Source organism: Capricornis sumatraensis, chromosome 6 (assembly GCF_032405125.1).
Source record: "Capricornis sumatraensis isolate serow.1 chromosome 6, serow.2, whole genome shotgun sequence".
Taxonomy (NCBI): domain Eukaryota; kingdom Metazoa; phylum Chordata; class Mammalia; order Artiodactyla; family Bovidae; genus Capricornis; species Capricornis sumatraensis.
The window spans coordinates 56,122,501-56,137,608 of record NC_091074.1 but is presented as its reverse complement, the minus strand read 5'-3'; positions in this window follow the sequence as shown (position 1 = coordinate 56,137,608).

Sequence of the window (15,108 nt, the reverse complement as noted above, 5' to 3'; positions counted from 1 at the left end):
AGCAGCAGTTTTATTTGTGATGATTTAAGGAAGTAATGCCTGTGACATTCCAAAATAGGACATCTTTTTTGGAGTCATTCTGAATGCATCTAGCTCTTTGGGAATTAAAATATTTATTAGGCAACTTGGAGTTCAGCTCAAAGAAAGAATCAATTAAAAATATGCATTCTGTTTCTTCAGTCTTGCTTTAAGTCATTCAGGAGACAGTTTCTGGGAATGGAGTCTAATAGGTCATTTTTGCAAACTGGAACAAAGTAATATCTCACTTCCCAGGAGTTAAAACCTCTCCTCCTACCCTCACCACCTGAGGAGGTGACATGTATTTTGGGATTCACTTCAACAAGAGATGACATAGCCAGCCTTCCGGGTAGCTCCAGAAACTCATGTTTCCCCAGCTTAGCAATGACTCAGCAGATGGCAGTTGAGTATGAATGGCCTTGAGTACCATGCTGGCACCAAAGGTTGTATTTTCATATTTATTTTAACATTTCACTTGCTCACAGCCTAAGTCCCTATAACTCCATTCTTGTGTTGTACATGACTTGGGTGAGAAAACTCCTCATTAGGCCTAGCCCTAAGGTTAGAACAAATGCTATTTTTCGCTTGTGAGATTGAAGCTACCAACCATCATTAAAATATCTGGTGCAGGTAATCATTCAATGAATGTTGTCAAATGAAATAGTGAGTTAACTAAAGCAGTGCCCAGACTTCACTTTAGCTTGTAAATAACAGTGATGGTTGCTCACCATTTTGAACACAGACTCTTACCTATTGCTTTCATGATGAAGAATGACAGGTTCTTAGTATGAAGCAAAATGTCTCCTCAGAACTGGGGCTCAGACTTTAGCCCTGAAATAGGTTGATGTTCAAGAATCATCTGTTCTACCTTGAAATAACAGACAGGGACAACTGATATGGCAGATAAGTGGAGAAATAAGTAAAACCATACTTTTTAAATCAAATATTTTATAGATAAAAAATATTTTATGGGTGTCATTTATGTATAAAATATTAATAAAATATAAACAAGTTATAAAGAATATAATAAAATAAACCTTACGTGCCCACTACTCATATAAAAGCTGAAAATCCAATACTTTGGCCACCTTAGGCGAAGAATTGACTCATTGGAAAAGACTCTGATGCTGGGAGGGATTGGGGGCAGGAGCAGAAGGGGACGACAGAGGATGAGATGGCTGGATGGCATCACCTACTCAATGGACATGAGTTTGGGTAAACTCCGGGAGTTGGTGATAGACAGGGAGGCCTGGCGTGCTGCAGTTCATGGGGTTGCAAAGAATCTGACACGACTGAAGCGACTTAGCACCAGCAGCAGTAGCAGCAGCATATATGTATATACTATATGTAAAGTATCTCTTTATCCAGAAATTGCTACTATCTTAATTTTTATTTTCCTCTTGCTTTTCTTTATGACTTTATTACAAGTCTATATATATGCATGTAGAAAATACATTATTAACTTTGTTTTTAAACTTTATATGTAAGGTATTATATATACTTCTAGTATCCTTCTGCAACTTGCTTTTAACATCATGTTCCTGAGAACAAATCCCTTTTGTCATACACAGCTGTGGTTCATTTATTTTTACTGCTGCATAGTATTCTATTATATGAACACACCTTAATCTATTCTTTGAGTCAGTGATCATTTGGATTGTTCCCCATTTTCAACCATTATAAATACTGCTATCGTGAATATCCTTATACATATTTCTTGATCACTCTCTAACTGCCTCAGTTCAATTCTGTCGCTAAGTCGTGTCCGACTCTCTGCAATCCCATGAATTGCAGCACGCCAGGCCTCCCTGTTCATCACCAACTCCTGGAGTTCACCCAACTCGTGTCCATTGAGTAGGTGATGCCACCCAGACATCTCATCCTCTGTCATCTCCTTCTGCTCCTGCCCCCAATCCCTCCCAGCAACTGACTCTTTTCCAATGAATCAACTCTTCGCATGAGGTGGCCAAAATATTGGACTTTCAGCTTTAGCATAATTCCTTCCAAAGAACACCCAGGACTGATCTCCTTTAGAATGAACTGGTTGGATCTCCTTGCAGTCCAAGGGACTTTCAAGAGGTTTCTCCAACACCACAGTTTAAAAACATCAATTCTTCGGCGCTCAGCTTTCTTCACAGTCCAACTTTCGCATCCATACATGACCACAGGAAAAACCATAGCCTTGACTAGACGGACCTTTGTTGGCAAAGTAATGTCTCTGCTTTTGAATATGCTATCTAGAATGGTCATAACTTTCCTTCCAAGGAGTTAAGCGTCTTTTAATTTCATGGCTGCAATCACCATCTGCAGTGATTTTGGAGCCTCCAAAAATAAAGTCTGACACTGTTTCTCCATCTATTTCCCATGAAGTGATGGGACCAGATGCCATGATCTTTGTTTTCTGAATGTTGAGCTTTAAGCCAACTTTTTCACTCTCCACTTTCACTTTCATCAAGAGGCTTTTTAGTTCCTGCCTAGAAGTATATGAATTTCTGAGTCACAGAGTATGTATATGTCCATCTTGATAAGGCAATGACAAATTCTTTTCTAGAGTTTGGACCAGTTTACACTGGTATTAGCAAGAGCTAAGTATTTACATATCCTCCCAACATTTGATGTTGTCGTCCTTTCTTATGTCTGCCAGTCTGCTGGGTAGAAAGTGCTATCTATTAATTTTAATTTGTAGTTCCTACATAATTAATATGGTTGAGCATCCTTTCATGTGTTTATTGGTTTTTCTGATTTCCTTATCTATGAAGTAAATACAGTTCATATCTCTCTACTTTCTCAACCCTTTTATATTCACATGTAGGTGAGGAGTTGGAGATATATGAGTAGTGCTGAGGCAAATGAAAAGGAATGGGCATGATGAATGTTCCAAGAAGAGAAGACATCTGACTGAAAGGCCAGAAATCACTGAAAATGTGGTGTGTTTGAGAAGACAATAGAACGTCCATGTTATATGATGCTAAAATAGAAGCTTTGACTTTAAGGTAAGAGAGATCTTAATTTGAAGCAAGTTCTAAACAGACTAGGCTATAGTAATTTCAAAGTATATATCCAGAAACTAGTGATTTAACTCTTGAATTCCAAGTGAGGAGATGACTTGTGGAGATGACTGGGTAGAGGGTTATTTCCACCACTCCCTTCCAGGGAGAGGCAGATGGGATGCTTCCTTTCACCACATGATTAGAGAGGAGAACTTCAGTGGGACAAGTAGAATTAATATGTACACTGAGGAGTTTAGGAGACATGGTGAACTGACATCAACTCATGCTTTAAAAATGAGTCAAAAGCAGTTACGGAGACAGGAAAGAGGTCAACAGGCATCAGCTTGAAGTCTACATTTGGTATGGCGTCTTTAGACAATATGAGCTGGGAAAGAAGGTTAATCCTCTTCTTACCTCTCCTCTCTTCCCTGCGTCGAACCAAACTGAGCAGTGGGGTGTGAGAGCTGGGAGCAATGTGTGGGAGGAAAAAAGAAGCAACTATGACCCACCTGCTTCCTTGATAAGCAGCCAGCTCACACTGGACTCCAGCAAGAGGGAGGGGCACCGCTCAATTTTAAATCAAGTTGAGTGTTTTCAGTGTCATATGCAACTGGATATTTTGAAATATTGAACTGAAAGTGTGTTGACACTGGAAGTGACCATAAGATTTTCTATTACCCAATAGGGAACTGAAAAGTTATTGATACTGCAGGCATTTTCATCCAAGCATGAGAGAAGAAACGGGTTAAAGGGACAGTGGGAGACAGATACTGTTTCCAGATGATGTTCTGATTTTCAAAAATGATAGAACTAGAGAGCAGCAAGAGAAGAGACTGTAAAGAAGGTGGCAAAGGCCATATCTGAAGGCAGAATGAGGGGTCTGGGACTTTCCCATAAAGGAAAGGCCTTTCTAGGCCCTAGAAAGCTGGTAAAGCGTTCTAGGTAGGGAAAATTTGTAATCAAAATTGTACTTCTTGAAAAATTCTTCCAGTTTCAGAGTAAATGATAACATGAAGTGCAGTAGGGTCAGGGGTCACACAGAGGAGGCCATGATTTACGAAAAAATAGGTGGTGGCTTGGTCTTGATTAGTTGCGGTAAGAATAAGGAAATGGAAGGTTGTGGGGGGAGTCATAAGTTTGAGAACAACTGATGATGGATCTCAAAGTAAAAAATGGCTTCCACATTTCTGATTTGAACCACTAAGTAATCAGCAGCACTATTTCCAGAAACTAGGAATTCTTTTGATCCTTTACTCCTTTGGGAGGTATACAGGGTAAACAATAGTGTCTCAATCTTACTGATATGGTGACTAATATTCAAGAAAACCATGTAATTTGCTGAAGTCCACATAACTCATTACATGCTGAGAGCCGTTGTCACCTTCTTGAAGTTTCTACTTCGAATGACAATGCTTGAAATAGTCCTTTTCGATTGCATTTAGCATCGAATGCCCCACTGCAAGTGAAGCTGAGTATAATTTAAAGGAAGAGAGAAACTGGATTCTGATATAGTCCTGAAGCTTAAAATATTTATACATTCAACAATTTCAGCAAAACATATTATGCTTCTTGGAACATGGAAACATTTCATGAAACCCTAGATTTTAATACAGTTGAGAAAACGCTGAACTGGCCTAGGAAACCTTTTGTTTCTCTTCCAGACATAGTATTCGTATTCGCAATTTATCTTTTACAGTAGTATTTCTTAAACCTTAATATGCGTGTGAATCACTTGGGGATCTTGTTAAATGCCAATTCTGCCTCAGTAGGTTTTGGGTGGGGCTCAAGATTCTGCATTTTCAGCAAGCTCCTAGGAAATATCCAGGGTGCTTGTCTGAATTTTGAAAAGGCAAGGTTTTAGATGAGCCCAGAACTTCTCAAAGTTGTTGTGGATTCTGAAAGAGACCAGAGGGAAAGGACCAAAAGGAATCCCAGAAATGTAATTATGTTGGGAATAAACAGATCTAACCCTTGGGAAATGATGAAGTAGACAAACTTTGCCAGGTCTGTTTCCCTACTTTCCAAAGTCCTTTTCTCATTCAGCACCTGCCCATGCCTCAGTCCATCTTTCTTCAGTTTAACTCACTAATCCTTGCCTAGGGGCAGACTAGAAGGTGGTTTTTCCTGTTACCCTTCCCTGTAAGCTCAGATGGTAAAGCGTCTGCCTGCAATGCGGGAGACTCGGATTCAATCTCTGGGTCAGGAAGATCCTCTGGAGAAGGAAATGGCAACCCACTCCAGTATTCATGCCTGGAAAATTCCATGGATGGAGAAGCCTGGTGGGCTACAGTCCATGGGATCACAAAGAGTCAGACACGACTGAACGACTTCACTTTCCCTATAAGTTGTGTTTTCAACTGCTGTTTCAAATTTCAAGACCCAAGGAACAATTAACTTTAACGTGGAATAAGAGGCAATACTTAGATATTTGGGGAAAGGGGTTCCTGTTCAATCTTTCAAAGCTGACATAAATCCTGGAGAAGTGGCTTGTCTTATAGGGAATATTTTATCCTGCTTAATTTCCCCTGCCTCCTAGAAATCAATCTTTAAAATATGCCAAATATTAAAAAGGAAAGAATTTCTCTTCAAAGAATATCTGTTAGCAACTTTCCCCATGCTCTCCTTAGTCAGAAGTGCTATGGAGGGTAATGACACTATTGAACTCTCAGGGAGTTAAGGGGTAAACAAGTGGAGATGGATTGAATTAGACTGAATTGTTCTGAGTGGTCATGCTGAGTTTAGAGCCAGGAAATGTTAGGTTCTGCTCTAGGGTTTGGCCATTTACTTCCTCTGTGAGCTTAGATAAGTCATTTTACAGCTTTGGTTTCAGTCTCTTAACAAGCGAAATGAAGCAACAGGACAAAATGATTTCTAAGTTTCCTTCTTGTTCTAAAAACTGTATCTGAAATTGTTTCAGATAAACAACAGCAACAAAAAGGATAATTTTTAAGCTGTCAGTTTTTACACTGGCTGGTCGTCAAAATCACTTTGGAGAGCTTTATAAAAATATGGGTCTTCTCCTACCCTGTTCTGATCATAGATGCAACCTTGGAAACTATTTCATAAAGTTCTCTTGGTAAAGTCTGTCCATCAGGGTCAATTTAGAAATGACTAAACCAAAAAAAAAAAAAAGAGATGACTAAACCAAAACTAAAAAGTGGTGCCTGGGAGATGCTGATTAACATCCCAATGATTTTAAACCGCTTTGAATATTAAAATACAAATAAAATTGATTTTCCATTTCCATATCTAATTTTATTTCATAATTTGAAATAAATTTGTGGTCGAAAGCATTTCTTACTTTTTGGTATTTTGGGTTTAATTTTCTTCTATGTGAGCTGAAACTCTATTACCCATATATATATATATAATTTCAAGTATTACAAACATATAGAATTAATGTAATCTTTAGCATTCAAGGGCTTCCCTGATAGCTCAGTTGGTGAAGAATCTGCCTGCAACGCAGGAGACCCTGGTTCGATTCCTTGGTCGGGAAGATCTGCTGGAGAAGGGATAGGCTACCCACTCCACTATTCTTGGGCTTCACTTGTGGCTCAGCTGGTAAAGAATCTGCCCGCAATGCAGGAGACCTGGGTTCAATCCCTGGGTTGGAAAGATACCCTGTAGAAGGGAAAGGCTACCCACTCTAGTATTCTGGCCTGGAGAATTCCATGGACTGTATAGTCCATGGGGGTCCCAAAGAGGAGCTGGACATGACTGAGCGACTCTCACTTTCACTTTCACTTTTCACGTTAGCATTCAAGCTAAGGTTGGAGGTTTAGAGAATGACAAGCTATCTCCTGATGTTATTAAAGGATGAATATTCCAATTTTCTAAGATAGTCTCTTGACCCATGGCCTCCACATTTTTCTTGTTCTGTTCTTTTTTTAATTGCAGTATAATTGATTTACAATATTGTGTTAGTTTCTGATGTACAGTAGAGTGATTCAGTTTTACATGTATATAGATAGATAGATTATTTTTCCATTATAACAAAGATATTGAATATAAATACAATAAGATTACTACAAGATATTGAATACTGTTCCCTGTGTTATACAGTAAGTCCTATTATCTATTTTATACATAGTAGTTTGTATCAATTAATCTTATAAATTAGAATATTATCCCTTCTCCCCTCCTTTTCCCCTTTGGAAACCATAAATTTGTTTCACATGTCTGTGAGTCTGTATCTGTTTTGAATGTAGATTCATTTGTATTATGATTTAGACTCCACATATAAGTGGTATTATATATTTGTCTTTGTCTGACTTACTTCAGTTAGTATAATATTATCTAGGTTCATCCTCATGGCTACAAATGGGAATATTTCATTTTTTATGACTGAGTAATATTTCACTGTGATTGCTCTCTGTCTTGGCAGCACCTCCACTATTTAGTTACCTGGATTCTATTCTTCCCTGTCCTTTAGAGAGAGACCTGGATTCTATTCTTTCCTGTTCTTCAGAGAGAAAGAGAGAATGATAGAGCAAATGGGACAAAATGTTAAGCATGAATCTGGTAAATGATATGCAGATGTTCTATGTCGTTTTCTTATTGTTGTTGCTACTTTTCTATAAGTTTGAAATAATTTTAAGAATGAAATTAAACAATCAAAGCAAAAACATCATTGGCTTCCTCAGAGTGAAATCCAAAGTCCTTACCTACTTCTTCAGGCTCACCTCCTGCTATTTTTCTCTCTGGTGTTTAAGCTTCAGTCATAATATGTGTGTGCACTCAGTCGCTCAGTTGTGTCAGACTTTTTGTGACCCTATGGACTGTAAACCACCAGGCTCTTCTGTCCAGGGAATTTTCCAAGCAAGAATACTGAAACGGGTTGCCATTTCCTACTCCAGAGGATCTTCCTGATCCAGGGATTGAACCAGCATCTCTCGCCTCTCCTGCAGTGGCAGGTAAATTCTTTACCACTGTGCCTCCTGGGAAGCCCTTAACACATGATTTCAATTCATTATCTTTACACTTGCTGTTCTCTAAGTTAGAATGCTATGGTCTTCATCTACTTTCTACCTAGAAAACTCCTATTTATCCTTTCATACCCAGTATATAATCCCTCTTGAATGATGCCTATGTTATTTGACATACTTAATTACCTGACTTTCCTGGACTGTGTTTCTCATTTTGACTCTTGTGTCTGAGAAATGAAATATTTCCCACCATATCAGTCAACAACAGATGTCACAGTCATCGACAACTGCAGCCACGACAGATGGTGAGCTGGTAGCCCTGAGGGATCTCAGGAAGGAAAGAACACTTGTCATCTAGCAAATATCATGGAGAAGACAATGGCACCCTACTTCAGTACTTTTGCCTGGAAAATCCCATGGACGGAGGAGCCTGGTAAGCTGCAGTCCATGGGGTCTCTAAGAGTCAGACACGACCGAGTGACTTCACTTTCACTTTTCACTTTCATGCATTGGAGAAGGAAATGGCAACCCACTCCAGTGTTTTTGCCTGGAGAATTCCAGGGACGGAGGAGCCTAGTGGGCTGCCGTCTCTGGGGTCGCACAGATTCGGACACGATTGAAGTGACGAAGCAGCAGCAAATATCAGATTACAGCCACTTCTCACAGTGAGCCCTAAGGAAACTGGCCCCAAATAGCTGAGAGGCAGATCAAATGAATGACTTCAATGAGTGCAGACTCTTGCATCTTTCCATATATAGAAAAGTTCTAAATTCCTTAACTTGGGTTATCTGACTTTCTTTAATCTACAATAATCTTTTGACATTGACTACCTGCCCTTTGTTGCAAAATTTCTACATGTAATCTGGCTCTTCCTCTTGGCTCCTCCCTTTGCCTCCTCGGAGCAGTTCTCTCAGAGTTGCTTGAGAAGCTGTCTCTTGGTCTTGAAGTCTTAAAAAAAATTCCTACCAAATAAAACATAACTGTCTGGCTTCCCTGGTGGCTCAGTGGTAAATAATCCACCTGCCAATGCAGGAGACATGGGTTCCATCCCTGGTCTGGGAAGATCCCACATGCCACAGGGCAGCTAACGCCGTGTGCCACAACTATTGAGCCAGCACTCTAGGGCCTGGGAGCCAAAACTACTGCAGCCTGAGTGGCCTAGAGCCCATGTTCTGCAACTTTAGAAGCCGCTACAATGAGAAGCCTGCACACCACAACTAGAGAGTAGCCCCTGCCTGCCACAACTAGAGAAAGCCTGTACAGCAGTAAAGACCGAGCACAGCCCAATATAAAATAAATAAAAAACGTTTAAAAGATCCTGTTTATATATATATATATATATATATATATATATATATATATATATATATATAAACAACTCTCAACTTTTAGGTCATAATTATTTTTTAAGTTTACATGCCCTTTTCTCACATGGTATCGGTTTCTGCTACTGAGCTCAGAGTTCTTGGAGAACAGATTCCCCCCATGTCTTATTCATTATTGCACTCCAGATTCTGAAATCCTGATTTCTGTCTTCCTGTGCTCAGAGACACATATTTAGTTGCTAGGCCATGCCAGTTCCTCACTTTTGCCTTTTGAAGCAGCCACAGTGACTCTTCATGCGCTGCTGCTTCTGTTGTTCCTAGCTAAAACTTGGCTCCTGGCTGCTGCCCATCTTTTGCTTTTTTTTTCTTCCTCCACGAGAAGGAAGTGAAGCTTTACTGATGAGGAGCTGAAAGCCAGTGGTCATCATTTTACTGTAAAGATCTCCCCACCCTAGTGACGTCTGTCCTTTCCTAGGAGACAGACACTTTATCTCTTGGAAGTCTCAATTTCCCCATCTATAAAAAGGGTACACTTTAGTCTAACATCTCTTATAAAAGAATTAAATAAGGGAGAAAAATAATTTTTCCTCTACCCTTCTGCGTTCTTGGCTGAGATTCCTGAAGGGGAGTAGAATATGCTACCCCAAAACATGCCTCTTTGGCATAAGGGTTATCTTGAGTAGGTGATTTCTAAGAAAGAGCAGACATAGGATAAACTCAGAAAACTAAGTATTAGAAGTTACATTTTTGTAAGAGACAATTACGTTTATAAGGGAAATATTCATTTGTGAGAATGTTTCCCTCTCAGGAAGAGAAAGATGAGATTCTAATCTCCAGAAACTATGAATGCAGAAGTTTCTGCTTAAATCTACACAATAAGCATACCCTTGTTTACCATGGTTTTCTTGGTAAACTCCCATAATCAGCTTCCTCCAACTCCTAACATCTTTGTTTTGTCTTTAGCGGAAGATGGTTTTTTAATGGGGGCTCTTGGCCAAGAATCTAGAAAGGTAGAAGGAAAATTATTTTTTCTTCCCTATAGCTTTCTGTAATAAAAGACAGATTACAAAGAGAAAAACAAAGAACATGAATAACATGTATACCTCCTGTATACATAGGAGAAACCCAGGAAATCTGATTAACTCTTCAAAATGGCCCAGTGCTAAGTCACTCAGTCATGTCCAACTCTTTGTGACCCCATGGACTGTAGCCCTCCAGGTTCCTCTGTCCATGAGATTTCCCAGGCAAGAATACTGGAGTGGGTTGCCATTTCCTTCCCCAGGGGATCTTCCTGACCCAGGGATCAAGCTGGCGTCTTCAGTGTCTGCTGTATTGCAGGTGGATTCTTTATCTGCTGAGCTATCAGGGAAGCCCATCTTAAATGCCATCTTCAGCTAGTGACATAAGAAAGACGTTTGGGGCTGAGTATTGTTTTTGTTGTTTAGTTGCTAAGTCATGTCAGACACTTTTGCAACCCTATGGACTATAGCCCACCAGGCTCCTCTGTCCATGGGATTTCCCAGGCAAGAATACTGAAGTAGGGTGCCATTTCCTTCTTCAGGGGATCTTCCCAATGGGAGGATCAAACATGCATCTCCTGCTTTGTAGGGAGATTCTTTTACTGCTGAACTACCTGGGAAGCCCTGAGGGAGCCTGAAATGAAAGGTTACCAGGAAAACCACTGTAAATAAGAGTAAGAGTGAAAAAAGGAAAGAATTCCATTATTCATTTGGGAAAGAATGAAGAGGCTGGCAGAAGTGGAAAGATGCTCACTTGTGAATGTGTCTGGTGGTGAAAGTAAAGTCTAATGCTTTAAAGAACAGTATTACATCAGAAGCTGGAATGTTAGATCCATGATCAAGGTAAACTGGACGTGGTCAAACAGGAGATGACAAGAGTAAACATCAACATCTTAGGAATCAGTGAACTAAATTGGACGGGAATGGGCGAATTTAATTCAGATAACCATTATATCTACTACTGTCGGCAAGAGTCTCTTAGAAGAAATGGAATAGTCCTCGTAGTCAACAAAAGAGTCTGAAATGCAGTACTTGGGTGCAGTCTCAAAAATGACAGAATGATCTCTGTTCATCTCCAAGGCAAACCATTCAACAGCACAGTAATCCAAGTCTATACCCCAACCACTAAGGGCAAAGAAGCTAAAGTTGTCTGGTTCTATGAAGCTCTATAAGACCTTCTGGGCTTCCCTGGTGGTTCAGATGGTAAAGAATCAGCTACAATGCAAGAGATCCATGTTCCATCCCTGGGTCGGGAAGATATTTGGAAAGCCCAGCAGTGGCCACAAGACTGGAAAAGGTCAGTTTTCATTCCAATGTCAAAGGATGCTCAAACTATCCTACAATTTCTCTCATTTCACATACTGGTAAGGTTATGCTCAGAAGCCTTCAAGCTAGACTTCAGCAGTACATGAACTGAGAACTTCCAGATGTACAAGCTGGGTTTAGAAAAGTCAGAAGAACCAGAGATCAAATTGCCAACGTTTGTTGGATCATAGAAAAAGCGATGGAATTTCAGAAAAATATCTACTTCTGCTTCATTGACTATGCAAAAGCCTTCAACTGTGTGGACCACAACAAACTGTGGACAATTCTTAAGAAAATTGGAAGAGCAGATCACCTTACCTGTCTCCTGAGAAACCTGCATACAGGTCAAGAAACAATAGTTAGAACTGGATATGGCACAACGGACTGGTTAAAAATTGGGAAAGGAGTACGTCAAGGCTGTATATTGTCACCCTGCTTATTTAACTTATATGCAGAGTACATCATGTGAAATGTCAGGCTGGATGAAGCACAGGCTGGAATCAAGATTGCAGGGAGAAATAGCAAGAACCTCAGATATGCAGATGACACCACCCTCATGGAAGACAGTGAAGAGGAACTAAAAAGCCTCTTAATGAAAGAGAAAGAAGGTGAAGGTGAAGTCACTCAGTTGTGTCTGACTCTTTGCGACCCCATGGTCTGTAGCCCACTAGGCTCCTCCATCCATGGAATTTTCTAGGCAAGAGTACTGGAGTGGGTTGCCATTTCCTTCTCCAGGGGATCTTCCAAACTCAGGGATCGAACCCGGGTCTCCTGCATTGTGGGCAGATGCTTTACCATTCTGAGCCACCAGGGAACCCCATGTTACCTCACAAAGAAGGAGAAAGAGGAGAGTGGAAAAGTTGGCTTAAAACTCAACATTCAAAAACTAAGATCATGGCATCTGGTCCCATCACTTCATGGCAAATAGAAGGGGAAAAATGGAAACAGTGGGAGATTTTATTTTCTTGGGCTCCAAAATCACCATAGGTGGTAACTGCAGCCATCTTTCAACATCTTTCAAAAAGTTGAAATTAAAATATGCTTGCTCCTTGGAAGGAAAGTCATGACAACTCTAGACAGTATATTGAAAAACAGAGAGATCACTTTGCCAGCAAAGGTCCATACAGTCAGAGCGATGGTTTTTCTAGTAGTCATCTACAGATGTGAAAAATAGCATAAAGCATGAGTTCTCAGTCATGTCCAACTCTCTGTGACCCCATTGATTGTAGCCCAGCAGGCTCCTCTGTCTGTGGGGTTTTCCAGGCAAGAATACTGGAGGTAAATAAAGACCACTAAGTGCCGAAGAATTGATGCTTTGCTGGAGAAGACCCTTGAGAGTCCTTTGGACTGCAAAGAGATCAAACCAGTCAGTCCTAAAAGAAGTCAACCCTGAATATTCTTTGAAAGGACTGATGCTGAAGCTGAAGCTCTAATACTGATTCATTGGAAAAGGCCCTGATGCTGGGAAAGATTGAAGGCAAAAGGAGAAGGGGGCAACTGAAGATGAGATACATTGATAGCATCACTCACTCAATGGACATGAGTTTGAGCAAACTGTGAGATAGTGAAGGACAGGGAAGCCTGGAGTGCTGTAGTCCATGGGGTTGCAAAAAGTTGGACATAGTTCTTGCTTAGTGCCTGAGCAATAACAAAAGAAAAACACTGTAAACAAGAATAAGGTTGTTATGCAGATTTAAATGGAATCCTGTCTATTGGTAAAGAGTTTCTAGAGATTAGAAGTTTTATCCTTCTCTTCCTAGTAATAAAGGGAAAAATCCTTACAAATGGAGATTTCACTGTACATGTAAATATCCTTCACAAAAGGGCAACTTTTGCTCTGCTTTCAGAGATGCTCCACTGTCTACAGCTTCTCAAGATAAGATAATCTTTATGCCAAAGAGGTATATTTTGGTGCGGCAAATTCTATTCCCTTTCAGTTATATGTTATTTTCTACTCCCTTTGCTTAGGCTTTCTATTAAAAGAGGTCATTTCATTTAGTCCTTTATGCTGATTTGTCAAAGTTCATCAGTTATCAGTAGAAAACTAAGTTAATTTTTGCGCATTATATGAGTCAAAGACCAGTGTGCTCCTTTGGATTCTTTGTGTTTTCATTCTATGGAGATTTTAGAGTAGGGTAAGCTTAGCATAGTTTACAGTGATAAATGACTCTTATTCTAAAAGTACCATATTTTCATTTCTTGTTTTTACGACCGTTTAAGACAATATGTTTTGTGGCTGAAAAATGCAGGGATCCCTTGAAGAAGAAAAACATGGACACAGGCAGTAAAAACACATTTTTTTTGAAATATCCTTGTGAAGATTGAGTAGTTTCTACATTGACAAAATAGATCACATGCTTAAACTTTGTCTGTTGGAAATGTAAGAGGTATGATTCTGGAATGAATGCCATGTCTTTCTTATTCAACGCTTGATTCTGGTGCCTCAGACAGTGCCTGACCGTGCTGTCCATGGATTTAAGATTCTTTCTTTGTCAGGAAAGAAACTGGAGATGGAGCAGGAAGATTAAGAAAGTAAAGTGAAGGTTTATTTAATAAGGATATATTTCAGGGGAAGAGTGGGCAAGCAGGTGTAGAGCTGCAGCCCCAGGCCTCCTTGACAAGCTGGCTATAAGGAACATAGAGATGAAGGAAGGGGTGGAATAATTACTGGGGAAGGAGGAGTTTGGGGATCATATTCTCTGATTTTTCATCTCAGCTCCCATTTCTTGAGGAGAAGAGGGATCCTTGTCCTTATTCAGCTTAGATCAGAAGTCTCATGGCATTGGTGCCTGATGGGTACTTGTTATCTGTAAGGCTAATTTTATTGCAATGAGAGCATAATGAACAATGGGTTACATTTGGACACAGGATATTCCCACCTTTCCCACCTTTCTCTGTCTGCCACTTTGTTCCTGCTTTCCTCTTTCTGTCCAGGGACCCCTGCTGTCCGCAAGATGTATAATTTCCTGCCACCTGGCCCCTGCCCCCCTTTCTCTGCTCATACCTATCTACCCACCTGTTTTAACAAACCTAGTAGGAGCTCAATAAATATTTGGTGAATGGATAAGTAAATGAGGTGAATAAGCTCATTTGCGGAAATGTCAGAATTTAAAGAACCTAAATGTATTAAGGCAAATGAAGTCACCTCTGAAGAGACAGGTTATTTGAAGTTCAAAATTTTCCCATTTGGAAACCACTTGATGATTCTGCTTGATCTATAATAAAGATGATCACTTGTAACTAGCACAGGGCTTTTCATTTGGATTTTCTCCAGATGTTTCTGGAATTGAAGGTGGTAACAATATTTTTTGGTCCCTTTGTGTTCCTGCTGTTTGTTGCACACTATAATTTTTGAGTCAGGGTTTTCTAGAGTAGTTTTGCTGTAATAAAAGGCTGAATTACTGACAGTCATCTTGTCTTTGTCAACATTATACAGTTCCCTGTACTTGTCAGTGTTGGGAAAATGATACTGCTAACATTAGTATACATCGAGTAACTCAAAGGTATGTCGTATTAGTCTTCTGGT